This window comes from Mustela putorius, unplaced genomic scaffold (assembly GCF_011764305.1).
Source record: "Mustela putorius furo isolate JIRA1106 unplaced genomic scaffold, ASM1176430v1.1 tig00001230_pilon_pilon_pilon, whole genome shotgun sequence".
NCBI classification, from domain to species: Eukaryota; Metazoa; Chordata; class Mammalia; order Carnivora; family Mustelidae; genus Mustela; species Mustela putorius.
In genome coordinates, this window is record NW_025421647.1 from 139,770 (window position 1) to 166,341 (window position 26,572).

At 40.4% G+C, this 26,572-nt stretch overlaps 1 pseudogene; it reads right to left on the reverse strand.

Moving 5' to 3' along the window:
- Positions 1–217: 217 nt before the first annotated feature.
- On the reverse strand, positions 218–25,956 carry LOC123394061 (annotated as a pseudogene).
- Between the last annotated feature and the right edge of the window lie 616 nt (positions 25,957–26,572).

A 26,572-nucleotide genomic window follows, 5' to 3' on the forward strand; every position in this document is an offset into this window, starting at 1 on the left:
ACTTACAGCAGTATCATGCTCCTAGGAGAGCTCAGGAAATGTCTGCTGAATAAATGAATCCGTCATCTCTGGCTCTAAGCTTGGTCTGGCTGCTCTGACTGGCTAAGTGGATACCTCTGTCCTTTGTCAGCCTTCTTTTCCTAAAGTTGGGCCTTCACCAAAACAGAAGACCGTTCTGTAGATAAGACACACACACACACACACACACACACACACACACACACACATTCCTATATATTATATATGTATACAGAGAGATCTGTGTATATATTTTCTATGGAAAATAAAATCAAGCTAAAAGAAGGTCATTTCCCCATTACCACCTGGAGAAGGAACCCTACCCAGGGTGGCACTTGTATTTCCTCGAAATTCATTCTTGCAGAGCCTCATGAGGAAACTAGACTTTCCCACTGCAGCATCCCCAGCAAGCACAATCTTGTAAACCTTCTGTGAGCTGGAAGATTTATGGTCGCCATCCACCATGTCTGTCTAGGGGGACAAAGCCACAATGGGTGACAAAGGTTGGGCCAGTTGTCTTCCTAATAAGTTATAAGGTACCAAAAATTCACAGTGTTCGTGAATAAAATATCCCAGAAACTACCTACCTGTGGTGACAGAGCTGAGATGGGCTTTCTTAAAGAACTGACGATGCTGCCCTCACTAGTGGACCCCTGGGGTTTCCAGTCTAAGATGGCAGCCACACCTTCGGCACCAAACGTCTCTTCATCCCTTATATCAGGAACCTGGTTTTTATTATTATTTTTTTTAGTCAGCCATTAAAAAACAAAGTCTCTCATTACACATATATATTATGGATTAAAGAGAAGAAAAATACGCAGATGAATCTATAGTCAGTTCTGTTATGGAACAGAGGAGCCCTAAATGGCAATCTGTGAAAATTTCTCCCTACCCTGATGAAGAAAAATACATTCTACTGACTATGTTTCATATTTATAACCTTTAAGTCGTATTCCCATGACAGATACAAGTCAAACAGGTATCTGTTACCTGTTGGTAACAGATGGAAATGATAGATTTCCATCGAAGGCCCAGGAGACAGTGATTTCTGGGGCTTATGTCTATGTCTGAAGCATCACCCCCAAAGCTCTCCTGCATGTCGTGTGACCTTCCTGCATGTCGCGTGACCTCTGAGGTGCCCTCTGGTGCCTGTATTCCACCTCCGAGTCATATTCGTTGGAATCTCTCAGGGTAGACAAGCCGCTGTCAAAGCAGCTCTCAGGAAGGCTGTCCACCTCACAATTCATCGTCTGCATAGGGTCACAGAGGGCCAACAAGTCACAGTCCTTATCCACGTAGGAGGAGTGGGATGACCTGGTGATAAAGAAGATAGCTCTACCCGAGAGTTCACAAAGCTCAGGACTACACAGCAATGGACTCAAGAAGACTAACAACTCTCCATTTTGCCAAGAATCACAATGTACTCCATGACTATGCATCAGGGGAAACAAAATGTTCAGAGCAACACCAGCTCATTCTACGCAACAACCAATTAAGATAAAGACACTCAAGTCTCATATTTAATAAAAATGAAGCCATTTTTAAAAAATCACATTCTGTATTTCCTAACAAGAAAGGAATTGCAGTGTTCAGAGCATAAATGCAAGTTAAGAAAAATGTATGCAGGACATGTGAACCCTTTTACTCTAATGTGGTCAGACCATACTCCAAATAGCTCGTCCATTTCCGGATAACAGCTCTACTTTTTAAAAGGGATGCTGACAACCTAGATGGGAAACATAACCATGATGACCATGAGACTCAAAACCTTCAGACACAAGAAACTGTGCCATGAGCTCAACTTCAGTCTTATTGGTGTCCCTCTTCAAATCCTCAGAGAAGCTGACATATGAAGATAAAGAATACATTCTCTTAGGTTGCACAAGACAAAATAAGGGCCAAATGAGAAACTTTTCTAGAAGTCGTATTTCTTTTTTTTTAAAGATTTTATTTATTTATTTGACAGACAGAGAGATAACAAGTAGGCTGAGAGGCAGGCAGAGAACGAGGAAGGGAAGCAGACTCCCTGCTGAGTAGAGAGCCCAATGCGGGGCTCAGTCCCAGGACCCTGGGTTCATGACCTGAGCTGAAGGTAGAGGCTTTAACCCATTGAGCCACCCAGCCATCCCGGGAGTCATATTTATAATCAACATGATAAAAATGACAGGAAATTAGAAAGAATATGACACAGGGAGTTTTCTGCAACTAGGTGTTGATACATAGGCTAGTAAGAAGCTTCTACGTTTGACAGGGAGGTCTCCCGGATAAAGGCAGGAACCTCTGGCTTCTATGGATGTTTTCATTTGTGAAACTCTCTAACATCTTATAAGTGAGGGAGAAATTAACATCCAACAAAAGAATCAAAAGAAACCGTATTATTTCCCTATTTACTTTTGCTTTTCCATTTGATTTTCCCAAAAACCTGTTTATACTGAAATAGTGGGGTGCGGGCATGGCTCAGTCAGTTAAGTGTCAGACTCTTGATTTTGGCTCAGGTCATGATCTCATGGGCATTGAGATTGAGCCCCACATCGGGCTCTGTTCTCAGGGTGGAGGTTGCTTGAGATTCTCTCTCTCTCTCTCTGCACCTCCCCCCGCATCGTAAGTCCTAAAGAAGAAGGAGGAGGAAGAGGAGAAGAAAGGGGGGAGGAGGAACAACAAGAACAAGAAGGAAGGAAGGAAGGAAGGAAGGAAGGAAGGAAGGAAGGAAGGAAGGAAAGAAGGAAGGAGGGAAGGGGAGAGGAGATAAGAGGAAAGAAAAAAGAAAAGAAAAGAAGAAAAACAAGGGCCACAGCCTGTTTAGCCTCCATTACACTGGAGCAACATCTTGGGTCCCTTGGCAAACACTGTCTCATCAGAGTGAGGAAATGGCAGAGTACATAGTCCACAGAGATAAAAAGAGAAAGAGACGAATATGTTCAGAAAACAGAGGGTGATCTCAATATAAATAAGTATAAGTGACATAAGTCTGAGAAGTCAAAAATATTTTGGTGCCGGGGTGCCTGGGTAGCGCAGTCGGCTAAGTGTTGGCCTCTTTGGTTTTGGCTCATGTCATGATCTCAGTGTTGTGAGATGGATTCCCATGTTGGGCTCCGTGCTCAGCTCTGAGTCTGCTTGAAGCTCTCTCTCCCTCTCCCTCTTCCCCTCCTGCTCATGTGCTCTCTCCCCAAAATAAATAAATAAATCTTTAAAAAAACTATTTCAGTACCATTAGCCAATGCTTAAAATTAACTTAAAAAGTATGAACCACCAAACACTCCCTAAATATGTTACTTAATTACAAAGTCTTTATCCTGGGGGCACATATTCAGACCATATTGTTTACAAGCTAGCTCTGTGTGTCTGTGTGCATACATACATTTTTTTGTTGTTTCATCATTTATGAAATTATCGTTCTAAAACTTTTAGCCACACTATAAGGAACCTAAGAAAACCATTCTCACTATAACATAGTACAAACTACTTCAGCTCCATATCATTATTAATCACAACTGTTTTTTAAAAACATTCAGATTTTTGATAAGAAGGGAAGAAGTGAAATACAGAATTGAGAAATCACTTCCATGAATATCTAGACTCCTAATTTAAAATACAGGTACACATCAGATTTTCTCAAAGTCAACATATATATACCTTTTAAAAAATTAAACTATTCTTACCTTCCCAAAAAATATTTTCATAAGTAAGTATATACTGTTGGGGCTGATTCCACATTAAAACCTGTTAAACCCCTAGGGCCTGCCTGGGCCTACTTAGCCATAGTGACTCCATGTTGCCTAGGTAGCCATTTTGTTGTTTAATAAATGCCTCAGCAGTTACTAGTACTGGTTCCGGGTAACTGTTACTAAAACACACAGGTAGGATACATCCAGTCAGCCAAAGCCACATATGTAGATGTCTGCAGTTGTGCCCTATAAAACTAGCCTGTAAGACCAAGGGGTAGTTGCTCTCTTCAGAGGTGGCCCTGGCCGGTCAGTCTGCCCCTGGCCAGTCAGTCTAACTTCTAATGCTTAGCGTAGAATAAGGCTTTGCATAACTTTCACTTTGTCTCAGTCTCATTCCTTTGATAATGGACCCAACAGTACAAATATAGAACAAGCTATTTTTTTGTTACAAATCTTAGAAAAACACAAAACTAAAACAAGTATACAAGTTAAAATCCAGTAAAGTCACAAAAGCAATAAAATTAAATTTAAAATATGCTTTTAAGTTTTTATATTAGCATCAAAAACTTCTGATACTAAACTTCTGATATTAAAACAATGACCTTCCAAAGAGGACATCAGTCCAGACCCTGGTAGCCCACTGGTTATTATTCACGGGGATGAGAACAAGAGTGCTCTACTTCTGTCCCTCTGAGCCACTGGGTGTGATGACTTTGTCCCTTAGAACCTACTCTTGAGGAGTTCTTAATCCAGTACCAAGAGCCTTATTCATGGTGTGTAACCTTTCCCAAAATGAACCATGGTAAAATTTCTGAAATAATTTTCAGTAATGTATCTTTTCCCCTATGTGCTTAGAATTGGTCTTAAATATCAGTCCAGAAAAATCACACTGCATCCACACAGTTTTTAAAAGTAATGTATTTTTCTTAATAACAGAGCAACTGAGCTGCCTACATGTCTACAAACCATCAACATTTGTTATTTCACAAATCAGTGACAATAAAAACATCTCATACCTGTATAGCATTTTCCTAAAAGTGATCACCAATAAGCCCTGGTAATAAACCTTCCTGACCATTTTGCTATTGCCAGGATAGTTAAGAACATTATTTTGTTGTTGTTGTTCTTGATTTCTAGTTTTTACTTAAATTGTAGTTAGTTAACATATATGGTAAATTGGTTTCAGTAGAATTTAATGATTCATGACTTACATGTAATACCCAGTGCTATTTACAGCAAGTGCCTTCCTTAACACCCATCATCCATTTAACTCATCCCCCACTGTTTTCCCTCCAACAACCCTCAGTTTGCTCTCTGTAGTTAACAGTCTTTTATGATTTGCTTTTCCTCTCTCTTTTGACTGTTTTTCTTCCCCTATATTCTTCTGTTTTGTTTCTTAAATTCCACATATGAGTGAAATCATATGGTATTTGTCTTTCTGAGCTATTTTGCTTAGCACAATACACGCTAGTTCCATCACCATTGCAGCAAATGACAAGATTCCATTCCTTCTGATGGCCAATAATTCATTGTATATATATATATACCACCTCTTCTTTTTCCATTCATCAGTTGACAGACATTTGAGCTCTTTCTATAATTTGGCTATTATTGATAATGCTGCTATAAACATTGGGGAGCATGTACCCGTTCAAATCAGTATTTTTGTATCCTTTGGGTAAATACATAGTAATGTAATTGCTGGGTCACTGGGTAATTCTGTTGTGACTTTTTGAAGAGCCTCCATACTGTTTTCCACAGTGGCTATACCAGTTTGCATTCCCAGCAACAGTGTAAGACGGTTCCCCTTTCTCCACATCCTCACCAACATTTGTTTCCTGTGTTGTTAGTTTCAGCCATTCTGACAGGTGTGAGGTGGTATCTCATCATGGTTTTGATTTGTAATTCCTTGATAATAAATGATCTTGAGCAACTTTTCATGTGTCTGTTAGCCATTTGGTATGTCTTCTTTGGAAAAATGTCTTTTCATGACTTCTGCCCATTTCTAAACTGGATTATTTATTTTTGGGTGTTGACTTTGATTAAGTTCCTTATAGATTTTGGATACGAATCCCTTATCAGATATGTCATTTGCAAATATCTTCTCCCATTATGTCAGTTGCCTTTTAGTTGTACTGACTGTTTCCTTTGCTGTATAGAAGCTTTTTATCTTGATAAAGTCCCAATAGTTCATTTTGCTTTTGTTTCTCTTGCCTCCGAAGCTGTGTCTAGTTAGAAGGTGCTATGGCTAAGGTTTAAAAGGTTTCTGCCTGTGTTCTCCTCTAGGATTTTGATGGTCCTATTGCACATTCAGGTCTTTCATCCATTTTGAGTCTATTTTTATGTGTGGTGTCAGGAAATGGTCCAGTTTTATTCTTCCGCATGTGGCTGTTCAGTTTTCCCAACATCATTGGTTGAAGAGACTTTTATCCATTGGACATTCTTTCTTGCTTTGTCAAGAGATTAGATTCCACATAGTTGTGGGTCTGTTTCTGGATTTTCTATTTTTTCCATTGATCTATGGGTCTGCTTTTGTGCCAGCACCATACTGTCTTGATGATGACAACTTTGTAATAGAGCTTGAAGTCCAGAATTGCGATGCCTTCAGCTTTTTTTTGTTTTTTTCCTTCTTCTTTTATTTTTTTTTTAAGATTTTATTAATTTGAGAGAGAGTGCACAAGTGGGAAAGATCATGTGAGCATAGTGGGGGAGGGGCAGAGGGAGGGGGTCATGTGGACTCTCTACTGAGCAGGAAACCCAACCCAGGCCTCAATCCCAGGATCCTGGGATCAGTGACCTGAGCTGAGGCAAACAATTAACTAATTGAGCCAGCCAGGCACCCCTTTGCTTTTCTTTTTCAAGACTTTTGACTCTTTGAGGTGTTTTCTCTTTGCATACAAATTTTAGGGTTGTTTGTTCTAGTTCTGTGAAAAATGCTGGTGGTATTTTGATAGGGATTGAACTGAATGTGTAGATTGCTTTGGGTAGCATAGACATTTTAACAATATTTGTTCTTCCAATCCATGAGCATGGAATGTTTTTCCGTTTCTTTGTGCTTTCCTCAGTATATTTCATAAGTGTTCTATAGTGTTCAGAGGACAGATCTTTTACCTCTTTGGTTAGGTTTATTCATAGGTATCTTACGGTTTTGGTACAATTGTAAATGGGATCTATCCCTTGACTTCTTTTTCTGCTGCTTCATTATTGGTGTATAGAAATGAAACAGATTTCTGTACATTGATTTTATATCCTGTGACTTTGCTGAATTCATGTTACTGGTTCTAGTAATTTTTTTGGTTAAAGTATCATGTCAACTGTGAATGTGAAAGTTTACTTCTTACTTGTTGATTTGGGTGCCTTTTGTTTTTGTTGTCGGACTACTAAGGCCAGGACTTCCAGTACAATGTTAAATAACAACTGTGAGAGCAGGCATCCCTGTCTTATACCTGACCATAGAGGGAAAGTTCTCAGTTTTTCCCCTTTGAAGATGATATCAGCTGTGGGTCTTTCATATATGACCTTTATGATGTTGAGGTATGTTCCATCTATGCCTACTTTGTTGAGGGTTGTCATCAAGAATGTATGCTGTATCTTATCAAATGCTTTTTTGGCTTCTATTGAGGGGATTCCATAATTCTTATCCTTTATTTTATCAACTGGTTGATTTGTGAATATTGAACCACCTCTGCAGCCCAGGAATAAATCCCACTTGATTATGGTGGAAAACTGTTTTACTGTACTGTTGTATTCAATTTGCTAGTATCTTGTTGAGAATTTTTACATCTGCGTTCATCAGGGATATTGATTGGCCTGTAATTCTTCTCTTTGGGGGGGGGTCCTTGTCTAGTTTTGGGATAAATGTAATACTGGTCTTGTAGAATTAGTTTCAAGTTTTTCTTCAATTTCTATTTTATGGAACATTGAGAAGAATAGGTATTAACTCTTCTTTAAACGTCTGGCAAACCCTTTCCCTGGGAAGCCATCTGGCCCTGGGCTTTTCTTTGTTGGGAGGTTTTTAATGACTGGTTCAATTTCTTTCCTGGTTATGGGTCTGTTCAATTTTTTCTATTTCTTCCTGTTTCAGTTTTGGTAGTTTGTATGTTTTCTAGGAATTTATCCATTTCTTCGAGATTGCCCAATTTGTTGGCATATAATATATAATACACAATATTGTCTTATAATTATTTCTATTTCTGTGGTATTAGTTGTGATCTCTCCTCTTTCTTTCATGATTTAATTTAACCTTTCTCCTTTTTTTTGATAAGTCTGGATAAGAGTTTATCAATTTTATTAATTCTTTCAAAGAACTTGCTATTAGTTTCATTGATCTATTGTTTTTTGTTTGTTTCATATTGTTTATTTCTGCTCTAATCTTTATTATTTCCCCTTTTCTTCTGGCTTTAGGCTTTATTTATTGTTCCTTTTCTAGCTCCTTTAAAAGTAAGATTGGATTGTGCATTTGGAACTTTTCTTGCTTCTTGAAGTAGGTCTGTATTGCTATTTACTTCCCTCTTATGACTGCTTTTGCTTTATCTTAAAGGATTTTAGACTACCATGTTTTCAATTTCAGTTGCTTCCATGCATTTTTAAATTTCTTCTTTAATTCCCTGATATTCCTGATCTTTCCAGGTTTTTTTCTTGTGGTTGACTTCAAGTTGATATAGCATGGTGGTCTGAAAATATGAATGGTATGATCTCAATCCTTCTGTACTTGTTGAGGCCTGATTTGTGACCCAGTATGTGATCTATTCTGGAGAATGTTCCATTGGCACTTGAAAAGAATATATATTATCCTGCTTTATGATTAATTGTTCTGAGTATATCTGTTAGGTCCATCTGGTCCAGTGTGTCATTCAAAACCACCTGTTCCATGTTGATTTTCTGCTTAGATGATCTGCCCATTGCTGCATGAGGATTGTTTTAGCATCCCCTACTGTTACTGTATTATTATCATTGAGTTTCATTATCTTTGTTATTAATTGATTCATATATTTGGGTGCTCCCAAGTTGGGGGCATAAATATTTACAATTGTTGGATCTTCTTGTTGGATAGATCCCTTAATTATGATAGAGTGCCCTTCTTCATCTCTTGTTATAGTCTTTGGTTTAATATTTATCATATCTGATATAAGTATGGCTACTCCAGCTTTCTTTTGATGTCCATTAGCATGACAGATGGTTCTCCATCCCCTCATTTTCACTCTGGAGGGGACTTTAAGTCTAAAATGTGGTCCTTGTTAGGAGCATATACATGGGTCTTGTTTTTTTTTATCTTTTGATACCCTATATCTTTTGACTGGAGCATTTCACTCATTTACATTCAGAGTTATTATTGGTAGATAAGAATTTAGTGCCATTGTGTTCCTATAAAGTCACTGCTTCTGGAGATTCTCTGTTTCTTTCTCGTCTTTGTTGCTTTTGGTCTTTCTGTCCCACAGAGACGGTCCCCTTTAGTATTTCTTGCAGGGCTGATTTTGTGGTCAGGAACTCCTTTGGTTTTTGTTTGTCTGGGAAGCTTTTTATATCTCTCCTTCTACTTTGAATGCTAGCCTTGCTGGATAAAGTATTCTTGGCTGCATATTTTTCCCAGCATGTTGAATAGATCATGCCACTCTCCACTGGCCTGCCAGGTTTCTATGGAAGGATCTGCAGAACCATGCCTCTGCACCTCCTACCTATTACAATGTTTTCTCACTCTAGTTCTGCATTTTGTTCTCTCAGTATTCAGATCTATTCTTGAGTATATTCTTGGAAGATCTGATATTTTATCTAGTTGTGTTTGAGGGACAAGGCAAGCACAGGGTGCCCCTACTGCTCTGCCGTCTTAACTCTCAATACATTTTTATTCTTTAGAACAGAAGATCTCAAATGCAAAGGGAATGAATATAAATTGGAAAGTTGCATTGGAAATGGAGAGCTAGAAGCCCATAGCCTTTGCCATAACTTCTACTTTCAAGGTTTGATACCCCCCAAATTTAACTTAACTAATAACAATGGACATATGTATTTATACACACAAGTACACACATGTAATCTTTCAGTCCTTGTCGCCAGATCTCAGGTTACATAGGACCAATATAGCGCTTCATTGGATTCAAAATAGAGCTAAATTCTCACTTCTGTTAAATCTCTCTGACTCTTTCAATACAACAGCTCACAAACGTCTGCTAGTCATGTTTCTATTTGTTTTGAAAGTTTCCTCGAACACAGCTTACATAATATTATGCTGAGCTATTAAACATTTGCAGATCATGCCAAGAGTCTCAACATCCTATCCCACGAATATGGCAACATCCAACACTATAGTTCTGCTTGTTTCCCTCTAAAAGTTTTCAGAGTTCACTTCTCAGGAACAGGATGTAACGAGAGAACGAGGTCAGGGGAAGCATACGTAAAATCATGTCATAACAATGTCTTAAGGAAATCACTTTGCCCTCTCTGAGACATTTCTACTTTCCATCTTTATAGGTTTCAGAAATTTTAAATAAGATAGCAGAAAATAGAAATTAGTGCCCAAAGTAGATTCTACTATTTTAACTCCCCTCTAAGGAAATTTACTTTCCTTATTACTCTGATCCAGAAATCAAATGAAAAGTAAGTAGGTGTTACCATACCTGTCAAAGCTCAGAGGATGAGGAGAATGACCATTAAATTCGGGACTGCTCCTAGAAATTGTATTCCCTCGTGATATATTACTTATGTGCTGAAATACATAAAATATATAAGCAACATTTTGTTATTCCATAAACACATAATACATATACACATATAAATAACACACTAATTAACTTCCAATGTCATTAAAAGTTTGGTACCCTACATGAGTAAATGTGAGCACAAACACCAAGATAACTCCTGTAGTACTCTCTTTGCATTGTGTCTTAGATCCAAATCCCACTGCATGAGCCATAAAGGGCATCCTGGTTGCCTGCATTGTCTAGGACTCCGAATACCAACGTCTTTAGGTTTATCTCTTCTCAAACCATAATTTGGCTCAGTGACTGAGCTAAAGTCTAAAGCCTAAAGCTAAGGCAAAGGAACCCTAAACTTGAACCTGACCCCCAGAAGTGGGAGAAGAGGATTTCTGACAAATGCAGTCAGGAAAATTTCCTCAAAATTCCAAGATGGGCTTAGCTTGTTTCTGTAGCGGGGTTTTAAATCCAAGGCCCCCACTCTGATCATCTCACGACCTAAAGAATACTCAGTGTATCTAACCATACTCCTCAGCCAGAAGCACCTTCTCCTTCCTCTGAAATGGGAAGTATTTTCTTCTTACTTCGATAAGATTTCCCATTTTTTTCTTCTATCATTGCTATCTGTGCACATCTGAACTCCCTACCACACTATAAACTCTTCCAGGACCTAGGTCCCACCTTATAGATCTTTCTCTGGTTTCCTTGAACAGCTAACAGATAGTTGGTGAACATCTAGGCATTTATCTCAGCAGAAGGATAGCATATTCTTTAATTTGGGAAAATGTTGCCTCTTCTATTTTAAATGGAATAGTTCTGCAATTTCCTAAGTTCCCCCTATAAGAAAATACATGATCTTCATCAAAACACTCTACTATAAGAAAGAAAAGAATGTATTATAAAATTCTACTACTTACCAAAGATCTGTTGAACTTGCTGTAACTGTTTTCAAGGGGGTTCCTAAGGCCATGATTACTGTCATGTAACTTCTGGTTAGCTGTTCTACACAGCAAATAAACAAACAAAAAGATAAGGGAAGTTGGGGTAAAAGCCACCCTCTTCAAAGGCTGCAAAGTTCAGAATACTGAGTTACTTACCTCCTCTTGCAAATTTCTACCACTCCTCTTCAAACCTCCTAAACTGAGATCATAATTCACTACTAGAACTACAACTTAATTAATGGATTACCTCTCTTTTAAAGGTCTCAAGGCATTTCAGGAATTAGCTATGCTGTTGGAACCCGCTGTTCCCTCAGGTAGCTCCGCAGTGTCAATTGTTTCTTGAAGTTCTCGGTTTCCTAAATGCCTGGACCCGGGTGGCCCCATGTGCTGCTCTCTGTCCCTGTGCATGTGTCCCAGCCAGGCGTAGATGTAATGTGTTATGTCACACTTCTTTCTCCCGGCTACTCCCATGTCTTCCCCGTGGCCTGATGCTGCCCTCCGGGCACTGTCAGGTACCGATGAAATGTTCTGATGTTGACTCTGGGTTCAAATCCCGTGCAGGCATGTACCTTCCACATCATTGATGGGAGTCATCTGGCCTGTCAGAGCGGCGGCAACCTCTGCTAAAAACCGAGGACAATAACAGAGCCTTCGCCTGAGAGTGGCCATTCTGTCTCTACTGAAAGCTGATCCATCTTCAGATCTCAGCTTGGTTGCTGCATCCGCCAGAACACTTCCTGGGCCTTCCTGGTTAGGAGGAAGCTCTACACTATATGCCCCCAGTAGGCATACCCCTTCCCCTCATCCCACTTCTTTGGCATTTTAATGTTTATTTCTATAATAAGCCATCAGTATCCATCTTCTTCCCCTAGATGAGCCCCATAAAGAGACAGAGAGACTTTTTTCTTTTCTTTTCACTTGCCATTCTATGCTCAGTTCCTGGCATACCTGACCTGGAAAAGGTGTTGAATAAAGTCTACTGGACGAATGAATAAATGAATGAGCAGGATCACTGTAACATGTCAACTCTGTATCTGCCACAGGTGAGACCTCACAATCATTCAAAATGGGGAAAACAAACTTGCCAAGTCTGATCCTCCTTCATGTGGGGAAACAAACCAGAATTTACATGGGTAGAAGAGAGTGCTGGGGTAGAGGAGGGGGGGTTCTTGTGGGGAAGGCCCTCAGAGGCTGGAATTACGGTAACTTGGGTGTGAAGTTGATAAGCAGGTGTAATATTTCCAGTAGGGTTAAAAAAAAAAAACTAAGAAAAATAGCTGCCTCACCAAGAACAATATGTTGGGCAAGAATGATCATAGGGGTCCGGTGCTCTGACATGAGCAAACAGGAGATTCCTGACAGCCTCCCGGTGTGCTAAGCTGCAGAGACAGCCGCTGAGGTCTGAGCCCTGAGTCTTTATAGAGGTGTAACAAATCTCACCTGACTGGCGAGGACTTAGAGAGAATTATACTCTAGTCCCTGGATTTGAATAGTTTATTTAGGATTAAAAGCAGGCGAAGGCCAAGTGCTGAATGCACCACAGCAAGAAGAAACCCACCTGGACCTGCAAACCCAGTCTTGAGAATATGACCACTCGTGTGACATGGGGCACATGTCTCATTCACAAAACATTAGGAAAATGTAAATGTAATGAGCGTTTTATATGAGAACTTACTGGAGTATTTCCATTTGCCTCTCAAGAGTATTTAGATCTTCTGTGTACTCTCAGATTATTTCCAGATGCCTGTAAAACCGTATTTTATGTTTGAACCAGAATTAGGTATGCAGTCCTGCCTTACACCTATCCTCCAGAACCCCCTTCACCTTTCTCAAAGATCTGTGTCCTTGGCCATGGTTTTCTATCGTTCAGTCCCTCCATGTGGTCAGCAGCCCCACACGCCTGCATATCCCCCTCTGCTTCCTGTGCGAGGTCTTGTTCTCCCTCCCAAAGCCAGCTCCATTCCTCACAGGACCACGACCCTTCACCTTCTGCTAACCCCCCTCTCCCCAGGCACTCATTACCAGCCCCTTCAACCCAGCCTGCTCTCTCTACTTTGACCCTCCCCTGCTCTTTCTCTGCTTTAACACATTCCCAGCCCAGCTGTTTTTCTCCCTCCTTGTGTTTCCTTCTCCTTTCCCTGCCTGGCTCTCCCCTCCTCACCGTAAACCAAAGAGAAGTCCATAGGACCAGGCTCTCTCCATCTCTCCATCTGTCATAAAACCATGCTCAGTGATTCCTGTTGCTTTATTACAAAGCTCTGGCCTCCTCTTGCTAAGGCCCCTTGAGAACTTCAGTCACTCACCACCAGCCCCCATTTGGCCCCAGCCTCATGTCTAAGCAGACAAACCCCATCACTAGCTTTCAAAGACTCTCAGGCCCTGAACTGTCATCCACAATAACCTGTCCACTCACTCTCTTGGTGATAAAGCGAGAAGGTTCCTGGGGTGCCTAGGTGGCTCAGTCATTAAGCATCTGCCTTAGGCTCAGGTCATGATCCCAGGATCCTAGAATCGAGCCCCACCTCAGGTTCCCGGTTCTGCTGGGGAAGCCTGCTTCTCCCTCTTCCACTCCCCCTGCTTGTGTTCTCTCTCTTACTATCAAATAAATAAATAAATAAGATCTTTAAAAAAATAAAATAAAATAAAAGGTTCCCAATTGACGATAGGAATTCAAGCTCCTTAGCCAAAAATGCTGGGCCCTTGCATCATAGCCTTAAACTGGCTTTTAAATTTTTAGATTGTGTTTAACTTTTACTCTTCCATTTGAAATACCTTTTCCTATCCAGATGTGTGAGCACTGTGCCCCAAGCCAGTCTTACCTGTCCCTCTGTTCGTGCCTCTGCCTTGCTTACTGCTCACTTAGAGCAACTCTGAGACTCTTAAGAGTCTCTGAAATGGAGAGACTAAAAGTCTGTATCTCATAGGACATTCTATGGATTGCAAGACAATGCTAGGAAGGTCCTATGCACAGTGCCTGCCAGATGGCAGGGCCACCTGCGTAACCTCACTGACATTGCCCCTGACCTCCCCCACCCCGATCAGCACAGGCCAGCTCCTCCCAAGCTGACCTCAAGTGTCTCCTCTCTAATAAATCTCTTCACCTTTTCTGAATAAAAAGGACACTTTATCTACCATCACATGGCAATGGACCCAACCAGCAACACTGCTGGCATTGTTTCTGACACTGCTCAGCTCCTACAAAGCTCCATAACCTTTCAGCTTCATGGCTTTCTCAAAGAACCTGAACTTCTCATACAGCAGAGACCACATCTTTTCTTTTTCTTTTTTTCATATATTCCACACTCATTACTCCTTCTATAAGTCAGGAACCTGTATACAATAAGTACTTAAATGTTTCACTGCTGACCATTACAGGACCTTAATTGTGATTAAAGTTTACAAGCAAATAAAACAAAAAGCATGACATTTTCCCCAAGTGTACAAGTTTATATAGACACATGCACACACATGTATGTATTTGGGGTCGATATATCTCCATATATGCAGTAGTATGCAAATCTGTGAATGCAAATACCCACATAAGTATCCATATATTTGGACATATATGGGTATATGGATATATATGGATACTTACATAGGAATTTGCATATATATACACACACATATGTATGTATATGTGTATATGTATATGTACATGTGTATATGTACCTCTATGTGTGTGCACTTCAATTAGCACTGACCGCTGACATGTTAGGTATACTCTTCTCTTCCCAGTAATTCAAACATCTATTAAGCCCTGCACTCTCCAAAGCAGTCAATAATTATACTAATTAATCTTTTTGTTAAAAAATAAATTTTAGCACAAAAAATTACCAGGAAATAGGACACTGAAAGTGAAATCTTTGGAAAGCAAAGAACATACCAGTAAGGTTAATAAATAACCCTTTATGATTACATAGCTGACTTCATTCACATGGATGGCCATCTAGACAAACAACCCACTCAAACTAAAGAATAAAATGCCAAGTTTCATATCTTTCTGAATTCAGAGTCTGATCGGCATAATCACTTTTCAAAGCATCTAATTCACTCTGAAGAAAGGCTATGTTTTTCTGTGCTTCTAAAATATCTAAAAGATCTTTCTTAACTTTCTGATTTTCCTGAAGGAAAGGAACAGCACAAGCATTAGATTTTGGGCATCTTCCACCCGGGAGAGTCAAGAGTAATGGAACCTCACACCCCACCCCCACACCTCCACAGTCCTTCAAATCTTGGGTGTTCGAAGAACTAGTTACCAATTCAAGGTGATTTGAAAATATCATAAGGTAGTAAAGTCTCAAAAAGCTAAATCTTTGAAATTGTTCTTTTTCTTAAACGTTTGACATTTGGTGCCAAAAAACTCAGTCAAGATGGGATTGTGATGTACTTTAACATGTTACTGGCAAATTAACTCAGATCAAACATGTAAACATCTGTTTTACTCAATGAGAGCTATGAATCTACTGACAAATACGCTGAGGAATTAACAGTATTTATCACCGGGCAGACTGGCTAATTTTTACAATAAATCTCATCACCTAACATTTGTGATTTTTGCACTTAAAAATAGTTTGTTTTTTTAAAAAAAGTCTATGTTTTTCTTAAAAAAAAAGAAGAAAAAAAAAACACTGGAGGCTTCCAGTACAAAATGATGGACTGAACACTCTTCTTTCCCTTTGAAGACCCCATTCCCACGAAATACCAAATAACATGAAATAAACTAATACAGGTTATAAGAATGCAAGAGGGGCCCCCCAACACTCAAGTGAATTAAATACATTCCTGGAAGATGGAAACTGGATGGAAATGTGCTGACAGAAGAGAAGAGAGAAGGAGCACAGTAGGTCTGGAAGAGGCTTGGGGAAGGTTGTGCTACAGAGCAAAGGAAGAGGCAATTAGCTAGGCAGCACCTGCTCCCCCACAGGTGGAAATGGAGCTTAAAAACAGATTAAATTTGTGTATTAAGGCACACAGCCCGCAGCCCCCAGGCCATCCTCTCTTACACTAGCAAAGAATAGCAGATAGTCAGAGTCAATTCCCAAGGCAGTAAGACAGGGATTGTCTTTTTGAAAAGAACTGAAGTGGGTGCCTGCATGGCACAGTCAGTTAAGCATCCAACTCTTGGTTTGGGCTCAAGTCCTGATTTCAGGGACATGAGATAGAGTCCTGCCTCACGTTCGGTGCTCAGCTGGAGTCTGTTTCAGATTCTCTGCCTCTCCTTCTGCCCCCACTTGTTTCTCTCTCTTTCAAACAAATAAATAAAATCTTTAAAAAGAAAAAGAACTGAATGACCCCTATACAGTGTCCTAAGTCCTCTTATCCATATCCCACTAATTCCGGTCATAAGCGGTCCCCCATTCCAAAAGCCAGCTTCACACACACAGCTCCTAGGAAGACACCCTCTCAGGGGAGGTCCCCAGGTAAACAGATGTATTTACCTAGCTGCACAGGAATCCTACACCAGCTACCTAAAATGTTCAGAAACTCCAGGACGATGTATGGGTAGTGAGTTTAAAAAACAATCAGTCCAATAAGAACTGAAATTTTGGAGACTCCAAAATTAGCATTTCCCAGGAGAAAAAACAAATTCCATGCATCAGGAAGAATAAATAAGAAGTTGGAAGGCATCAGTGAATGAAATCCTGAAGATGCCAGAGTTTCTTTTTACAAGAAACCAAAAACTCAACCAGGAAATGCAAGAAAAATTAGCAACTCTACAAGAAAGTCATGATCCAAATACAGAGCTAACTAAGATGTGGCAAAATTTGAAACCGACGGCACATTCCAACTTGACCATGAATCTAGGAGCCTTCTCTTCTAAGTGGTATGGGGATAATGAATGGAGAGAAAGAAATGCACTGGCAGCAAGCTGGCTCACTTCTGGGCTCGGCAATGAGAATATTTAGAGTCCTAACAAAGGAAATGTTCACTAGTGGCTTTTAACTTTTCGAGAGTCCACCTAAAAACAAAATAAAGACAACTTAATGATGATGATAAAACATACACAAAGGCTGTCAATTTGGCAACAGAAAGACCAAAGGCAGGGTCAGGAAGGTGGGAAAGGGACAGAAAGAGGAACTCTGGAGGAAGAAAAGGGCAATTATCCCCTCACCCCACAGAGCAGAGCTGAAGTTGCAGGAATGCAGGGTTAACTATGTGAAGTGCAAGGGCCATGCCACCATTGCTGTGAATAAGAAATAAATAAAAGCATTCACCACAGGTGGGGAATCATTGAGGATAACAGCCTGAATAACATGTTTGTTCAAAGGTACATCAAAGGCTTTCTTTCACTGCAGTATTAATTTCTCTCTATCCCCGGAACACCGATAAACAGCCCAACCATGTCTAGTCATCGAAGAGGAAATGTATTTCTGGGAATGAAAGATGAATCTTACCATTGATAAATCATAAATTTGCTTTTTTAAGGCAGCTACATCTTCTTTTTGACTTAGGTGTTTTGATTGTTCTTCTAGCTGAAAGAACAAATGAAAGCTGTTCATGTACAAACTCACTTTGGATAGATTCAGTTAAGTTTATTAGTATCCTTGAATATATAGCTATAGGAATTCTAAAAGTCTTCAATTTTCAACATGATACAACTTTGTAAATCATTAAGCTACATATAATCCATGAGGATTTGAAAATTTGGTTTCAATAATTTAAGCATTTAAAAAGGGGTTTTTGTTTGTTTGTTTTTCTTTTGGCTTAATGAATTTCCTTTGAAACAACTGTGGGAAGCCACTCAACTACTAAGCGACCTAACTTCACCTTTTCAGTTACGTTGCATCTGAGTCTGGACCTTTATATTCTCCTAGAAATTTATCTGTACTTAACACTTTCTACCCTGTATTATAATTATTTACGAATGCCTTACCTCTCCTACCAGAGTCCAAGACTTTTAACAGCAGTATTAGCGTCAGATTCACTTCTTTTTTTTCACAGTGATTCCAGTAAGTGCTTATTAGAATAACTGAAATCAGTAACATGTAAGTGTGATAGGAAGCTAGTGACATATGCACCCAGACTCTATGGATATATACCTGAGCTTGCTTTCTGGGTGACTTGTCAGTATCACCAGATTAAACCAGCTCAGGAGCATCTCTAACATGGACAACTAAAATGCCTCTCCTACAAAGAGCCGACAGTCCCTGGAAACGGTGGGGATCCATGGGTTTCCATTAACTGAGTAGTTACGCAGTGACCAAAATGAATGCTAAATTTCATCACACTAAGTCAAAGCCTAAGTAATCTGATGCTGGACTTTCTTCATCTTACCAGATGCTTCTATTAAAAGTTTTCACACAAGACGACTCTTTCAAAAAAAAAAGACGACTCTTTCCCCTGGCCAGCTCTGAGAAGAGCCCTTGATTTTTTCAGATGCATGCCAATTTCAGAGAAGAAAAATGGCGGGGGGGGGGGGACTAGGTTCCTGGGGCACCTGGGTTGCTCAGTGGGTTAAAGCCTCTGCCTTCAGCGCAAGTCGTGATCCCAGGGTCCTGGGATGGGCCCCGCATCGGGCTCTCTGCTCAGTGGGGAGACTGCTTCCCTTCCTCTCTCTCTGCCTGCCTCTCTGCCTACTTGTGATCTCTGTCAAATGCGTAAATAAAAATCCTAAGGGAAAAAAAAAAAAAAAACTAGGTTCCTCAGAATTCATGGCTTAGGGTAACGGCACTCATAATCAATTTGTAATCTTTTCCATAGTTTAAGCCTTTAACATTCCCTCACGTAAATCCCCATCTTATAAAAAAGCCTCCCCAGCAGGTGGGAAGTCTGGTACAAGTGAGAAAGCGCAAAATGCGTAGCGAGACCACTCCACGGCTTACTGGCGCTGTGACTCAAGCACTCCATGTCCTCAGCGGTGAAAGCAGCATATTCACCTCTCCTCAGAGAAAGCTTGAGAATTAAATTTAAAAATTGTGAAAAAGAGCTTATTAAACTATAAAGTCAGTAACGTCTCAGCTATTATGTTGATGCAGGACAGTCAATTATTAATCCCATTTTACAAATGAGAAACGAAATGATAAGATAACGAAGTCAATTGTCCCAGGTGTACTGGGAGAAAGTGGCAGAGCCACGATGAGGACTCTGGTCCCATCACTTCTGACTCTTACTATTCAGGGCCTATGTGGTCCTCATCATATGCCTCATCATGGCAAGAAATTGTGTGTCTTTTCTGCATAACTTGCTTTTAGCCTAAAGATGTCAGAAGACAGGAAAATAACTAAGGACCAGGGTGAGGAGATCTGTGACTCTGGCATCAACAAGACATTGGTCTGTTCAAATTGTGCAATTCAAGCATCTCATGTCTGTCTAATGGCCTCTGTCAACTAGAGAAAAGGTTGACATTGATCATAATTTCCCAAGAAGGTTATTGGGGAGAATTTTTAATAATCCCAGAGGTTTGAACTGCAATAGACTATAAAATACAGCTAACTGTCACTTAATCTCATTGACTATAAACACTGGAAAGAGCATTAAATGTTATCACATGAAGAACCAGAGAAGCAAAGTGCCACAGTGCCACTTTCAGGAATGATTCTTTTTCTAGTATCTGTTTTCACTTTAGCCAAGGTATTTCCGCTCGCTGCAGAGACAACCCACACCCAAGCGGTGGATCCAGTACCAAGCTGCAGACAGCCTGGGCTGGCAGCGGAGAGCCAATGGGACGTACCTCTTCCCAAACTCTGCTCTCAGTGATGTCAACTTGGCAGCTTAAAATTGTAATGATGGCAGCCTTAACACCATGGAAATCAGCAAATATTACAGATTTGTACCTGACCCCCTACCCTCTCCAGAGCCTGTTGTTAAGTAGCTACCAGCATATCACAGGGTGAAGAATACCTTACTCATTAGAGACCAAACACAGCAAAGGCCAAACCCAATCACAACTTTGCTCACATTTCAGCAAGTTCCCTCCTACCTCCTGCTGATCAGGGGTGCCCTACATGTGGAACTTTCTGCACAGAACAAGAATATTTACTTTATTTAATAAATATTCACTGAATACTGGCCATTGCAGTTAGCTGGGGGCAAGGATATGAGAATATGTGACCAGTAAAGACAGGATCCCTCCTGTCCTGAGCAGAGTCCACTGAACATGTGGGTCCTGAGGGTACCCAAGGAAGGAAAACTGGGGTTTGATGGACAACTGTCCAAGGGGTCAGAAATACTTATTAGACCTGTGCAGAAGAAAGGCTGCCCTTGAAACAGAAAATCAGGGACCTTTAAAAAACCATCTTTCAGGAAGCCCCGTTTGACTCTGAAATCTGATTCCAACTGCTGCTTTAATATGATTCCCAATGTTTTCAGTTGCTAAAAACTGAAACACCCGGATATACTGAGGCTATTCCTAGAAGCCTCACTGCCACAAACCTACCTTTTTAAGTTTCTTTATTGTCACCTGTAGATCCCCTACTTCTGTTTCATACTGACGTCTGAGATCACTGAGGGCTTCCTCAGCCTTACGTTTTTCCTTTAAAAAAAAAGAATAAAAGATTTTACTGATTTAAATAGGTTTTTCAAAAACCCCATTAAGTGAGAAATGTATTATGTCAAACTAAGGCTGATCCTAAGTCTCCTACACAGGGAGGGCAAGAAGTGATGGCGGAAGTAAACCAAATGACTCTCGAGGTACAGCTCTTCTGTGCAAGTGAAAGCCGACATGCACACACATCACCTGGAAAGACGCATATAAGACTATCACTCATGTTGTGACAGGAGGCCAGGGAGCATCTATTAACTAGTTTAATTAATTACTGCTATTGTTTATTAAAAGATACAGCAAGAGCCAAGGGCCCAAGTGCTTGCCTGCACCCTATCATGGCATCAGGGCCCAGGAAGATCCAGTGGGTGTATCCTGCTTCCAAGAGCTCACACCTTACTTGGATTCAAATCACATCACCTGCAAATTTCTACGCTAAGTGCTTCTGCATGGGCTGGCTCTTCTCAGATGTATCCTGCCTGGATCAGAGAATGCTAAGGAGCACACGAGGAGGTCAAGGGCTGTAGCTCCCAGGAGCTCAGATATCTTTAAGTTTCCCTTCCCTCTTCACAAAGCATGGAACTTTACGCCCTGTGTTTTTAGAACTCAAATAAAGTTTTATAATAGCCAGTGAAATTGAGTGTTCAGATATGCACTGATAGCCTCCTATATGCCAACAGTCCTGAGCACCGAGGGACAGAGCAGAAGCAATGAAGACCAACAGGCATCCTGGTGGGAGAAGACAGGAAGCAAAGGTGATCTCAGGAAGCAATACAAGAAGAAGCTAACAATGAGATGTGACAGGAAGTGAGCTGGGAGGTAAGGTAAGGCCTCTCTGCAGGGGAGACATGACCCCATGTCTCAACACCTACCGGAGTTTACACAGTCTTACATCCCACTTACTTGGCTGTCTAGCTGAGACAAATTACTTGAAGCCTCCATTTCCTTACTGGATTAATGTGAGGAGTATATTAAATTATCCAAGTAAATTAAATAAGCCATATAAATTAAATAATCCATGTAAATGAAATCTTCTATGCTTAGGAGGAGATATCTGGAGAAGAACAACATCTTCACTCCTGGTAACCTTGTTTTAAGCGAGTCTCTTGAGTTTATTGAGCTTTACAGGTGAGGAAGCAAGTGTTGCCCCTTCACAGGCGGACGAAGACATGAAGCCTCCCAATGAGCATCTACCTCGGACAGCCTTCCTGGCATCTCGGCAAGTCTTCTCGCTAAAACCAGCACCATGATGCTAAACATAACAACTTTTATGGTGTGGAAATATTTGGTTCAGAGCTTAATAAAGGAAATCACCACTATGTAGCTCATTCCCAACATGTCACGGGCAGACACCAAGAGATTGGATGGGGGGTCGTTACAGTAACTTAGGTAGAAATGGTGGTGCTTCAGACCAACTCATCACAAACTTCCAGGAAACTGAAAGGGAGGGAAGCCTTCCCAACTCATTCTGTGAGACCAGCACTGGCCTGAGACAAAAATCAAACACATTAAGAGAAACCCACAAGCTAATATCTTTAATGAATATGGATGTAAAAATAATAAACAAAATTTAGCAAAATGAATTAACCAAGATATAAAAATGAAAATACATCATAACTAAGTGGGGTTTATCCCCAGACTACAAGTGTGTTTTAATACTTGAAAATCCATGTAATTACCACATTGATGATTGAAAAAAGAGAAAAGCCATGATCATTTCTATAGCTACGGAAAAAGCATTCGATGAAATCCAACATTCCATTTCTAATTAGAACAACTCTTAGCCAACCAGGAACATGCTCAAAATTGAATAAAGGGCATCCATGAACAATATGCCACTAACATCATACTTCTTGTTAAGAGAGAGAATGTAGATAAGGATGTCTGCTCTCGATTATCTTATTCTAACCAGTGCAATAAAGAGAGAAAAATGAAGTGATCATTCACGTCAGAAAGAGAGACATAAAGCTGTCTTTATTCATAGATTATATACCATTTACCTAGAAAATCTGATGGAATCCACCCAAAAGGCTACTGAGAGTGAGCAATATAAACAAATATGATAGAGTATAAGACCTGTATGTAAAAATCAAGTGTATTTCTATATATTCACAATGGGAAACCAGAAATTGAAATTTTTAACAACATAGTTTAGAGTAGCATTAAAATACCAAATACTTAGGAATGAATCTGAGGAAAGACTTATAAGATCCGTATGTTCTATAGTACAAAACATTGCTAAGAAAATTTAAAGAAGACCTAAATAAGGGGAGAATACATCCAGTTTATGGATCAAATTACTCATTATTGTTAAGATGCCAATTCTCCCCATATTGATCTATAAATGAAATGAAATCAAATCAACCCCAGAAGGTTTGGGTTTTGTTTTTTTGTTTTTAAGAAATTGACAAGCTGATGCTATGGAAATTAAAGGATCTAAAATAGCCAAGACAACTTTTGAAAAAGAACAAAGTTGAAGAACTAATATTACTTGATTTCAAGACTTATTATAAAGCAATAGTCACCAAATCAATGTCATACTGGCATAAAGCAACCAATGGAACACACCAGAGAGCCCAGAAATAAAGCCACACAAATACAGTAAACCAACGTGGGACAAATACAAAGGCAATTCAGTGGAGAACAAAGAATCTCCAACAAATGGTGCTGGACCAACTGGATATCCACCTGCCACAAAAATATGAACTTTGACCCACATCTTGCAAAATGGATCCTAAATGTAAAATCTAAAACAAATAAAACTTATAGAAGAAAACAGCAGAATAATCTTTGTGATCTTGTGTTAGGCAAAGTTTCTTAGATGCCAAAAGCATGATTAAAGAAAAATTGACAAATCAGACCTCATCAAAATGAAAAATTTCTACTCCTCAAAATACACTGTTAGGAGAATGAAATGACAAGTCACCGTGGGGAAAGAATTTTAAAATCAGAATATATAAAGAGCTTTCAAAACTCCATAAGGTGCGCTTGGGTGGTGCAGTCAGTGAAGTGTCTGACTCTTGGTTTCGGGTCAGATCAGATCTCGAGGTCCTGGGGTCGGGCTCTGTGTTGATTCGGCCTGAAATTCTCTCTCCCTCTACCTCTGCCCCTCTTGCTTGTGCTCTCTCTCTCTCTAATAAATAAATCAGTCTAAAAGAAAACTGTATTTAAAAACAAATAAAACTCTGCATAATAAGAAAACCACCTAATTTTCAAAGTGAACAAAAGATTTTAACAGACATTTCATGGAAGAGGATACACAGTGGTTGCCTGGCAAGGAGGGCAGAGGAGGGAGGAAGGGAAGCATGACAAAGGGGCCTGAGGAAACTTAGATGGTGGACGGATACACCCATCATCTTGACTGTTGGTGGTGGATTCCTGAACTATGGGCACACCCAGTGTTATCGTGTTCTGTACTGTAAATATGCAGCTCCTTGTGTGTCAATTCTACTTCGAGAAAGCCATTACAGTCTAAAATACTTACGTGGAGCAATGGACTAACACTGTAGGGGCAAAAGGAGTCAAGGTCAGGAAGAGGTGGATATGACCAGAGGACTGCGAGGGAACATCAAGGAGACGGGGAGACTTTCTCTAAGCTTGGCTGAATTTGGGAAAATGGAAAGGAGGGGCAAAGAAAGCGGATGGAGTGAAGGAAGAGTGATGATCACGCCGGACCAGAGCTGTGCGGTGCAGAACCACAGGGAGCTGAGCTGAGCCAAACAAGAAGTTACAGGGTGTGGGGGCCCTGGTAAGCTCCAACACCAAGCACAAGTCTGCTGGTTAAGAAGAAGCCTAAGTGTTCGATGAGGGAATGAGCACCCAGATAAAATGCACGGAGAGGGAAAAAAGGCAGAAAGAATATATGATTTTCCTGTTTCTAGACTACAACAAATGGAGTGCTATCAGAAGAATGGGATCTCCACTGCCCTAAAGCTGGCCCACGGACTCTGAGCCACTGACTCTGTTGAACATGACATCCCAACAGTTACTCAACTTGCCAGTAAGAGATAAGACAACGAAGAGACCTGAAGTCATATATGGGGTACAGCAGACCAAGCAAAGGATCTGGAAGGACACAAAGTACGAAGAGCCACGGGAAAAAGTAGGCTGGCCACAGCCAGGATGCAGTCAGCACGTCTCAGGCCCGGTGCTAGGCACTCACGTCCACCATCAGGCTGGGCCTCTGTGAAGCAGGCTGGTGCATTACCCCATTCTAAAAATGGCACCACCGAGGTCAGAGGTCCGGTTATTTCCCCAGGGCCACCTGCCTGGTCAAAGGCAGAGCCCGGAAGCACATTAATGCCAATCCGATGCCAATACTCAGGCCCTTCTCACTCCATCCTGCTGCCTCTTGGAGTTAACAGGGCAAATGAAAAGAAAATGTTCAACCCAACATTAGCCTTACAGGTAAGTCTATTTTCTATTTCCAGTAAACATGCATCACCCAGCTGTAGTTTATAAGGAAAAAAGACAAACATTGCTTCTATGGAAATCATTGAAGGTAAGCAAGTTTCAACTATAGTGTTTACTCAGTGCTGAATAAAAGTACTTTTTATTATAAAACACTGAAGTTCTCAGACAGAATTTTAATTTCCCTGCAATCTAGATTTAAAGTTGGCAGTGGGCATGGTCGGGGAGACTGTGGTATAAGAGCTGAAACACCCTTCTCTACCCCAGGGGGGCGCTGCCTTCTTCCTCGGGCCTCCACTCTCACAGCACCTCCACAGAGAGGCCCCTGACCCGCCGACCGCTTCTCCCCATCGTTGCTGACCACACTTGCTCTTTACTCGTAGCTACTGAAATTATCTACTTTATTTGATTACTTATTATCTCTCTCCCCCCTCGCTTTCCCTCCAAAACCATTACCAAAAATAGCCCTCATGGAAAACCCTGCCCGGTGCCCGGTCTGTAAAAGGTGATCCATCAGGAATCGTGGGAAGAAAGGGCCAATCCCACAGACTCACATCTTTACACGTCTTGTGTTCTGCTGCCTGAATCCTCTGATCCATTTCCTCTTCCAACTCACTCAGCTGCATGGCTGCCTTGTCCTGGGCTCTGAAATTCAAGAGGGTGCACACCTTTTCACTGCAACATGCAGAGACAACTTCAACCTCGTCTATTTCAACCCCTATGTTACAGATGAGGAGAAACACACTATTTTAAAGAATATTCCCTGTTCTTCCACATCATAAAACAGGATTGGCACTTTGACCACTTGGGTGTAAAATAACATTAAAACTAGATATTTAGTAAATGGTATAAATTAGACAAAATAGTGTTAACCTAGATTGTGGCGAAGAACAGCTAAAGATATCAAATCACTGGGAAGCTCTCGATAAATTCTGAAAATCCTTTTTGCTCCCACGACTGAGTGACAATCCTGGACCCAAATAAAAGAACCGCACAGTAAACAGATCTTTGGATAGAATTCTGCAACACTTTATAGAAAACACACAATATTATATGCTACAGTTAGAAGGGGATAAAAGGAATCTCAACAATTATTTCTAATCAGCTTCCTAAAGTTCTAGAATAAAAATAGTCTTTACATTGTAGAAAAATTCTGTTTCCTTTACTAATCCCCAAATCACCTCTCTATAGATGAAGAGCACACTGATTTGCCAAAAAGTTAGAAATGGGAACATGTCATTGAGGAGAGTTGTGGCATAGTTTTCCTGAGCAACTGGCTAGTATGGAGACATCTGTCACACTCTACAATGGTCGAGGCTGCAGATTAAACCCAAAATATGTATTTTTTAGAAAAAAAAAGAAGAG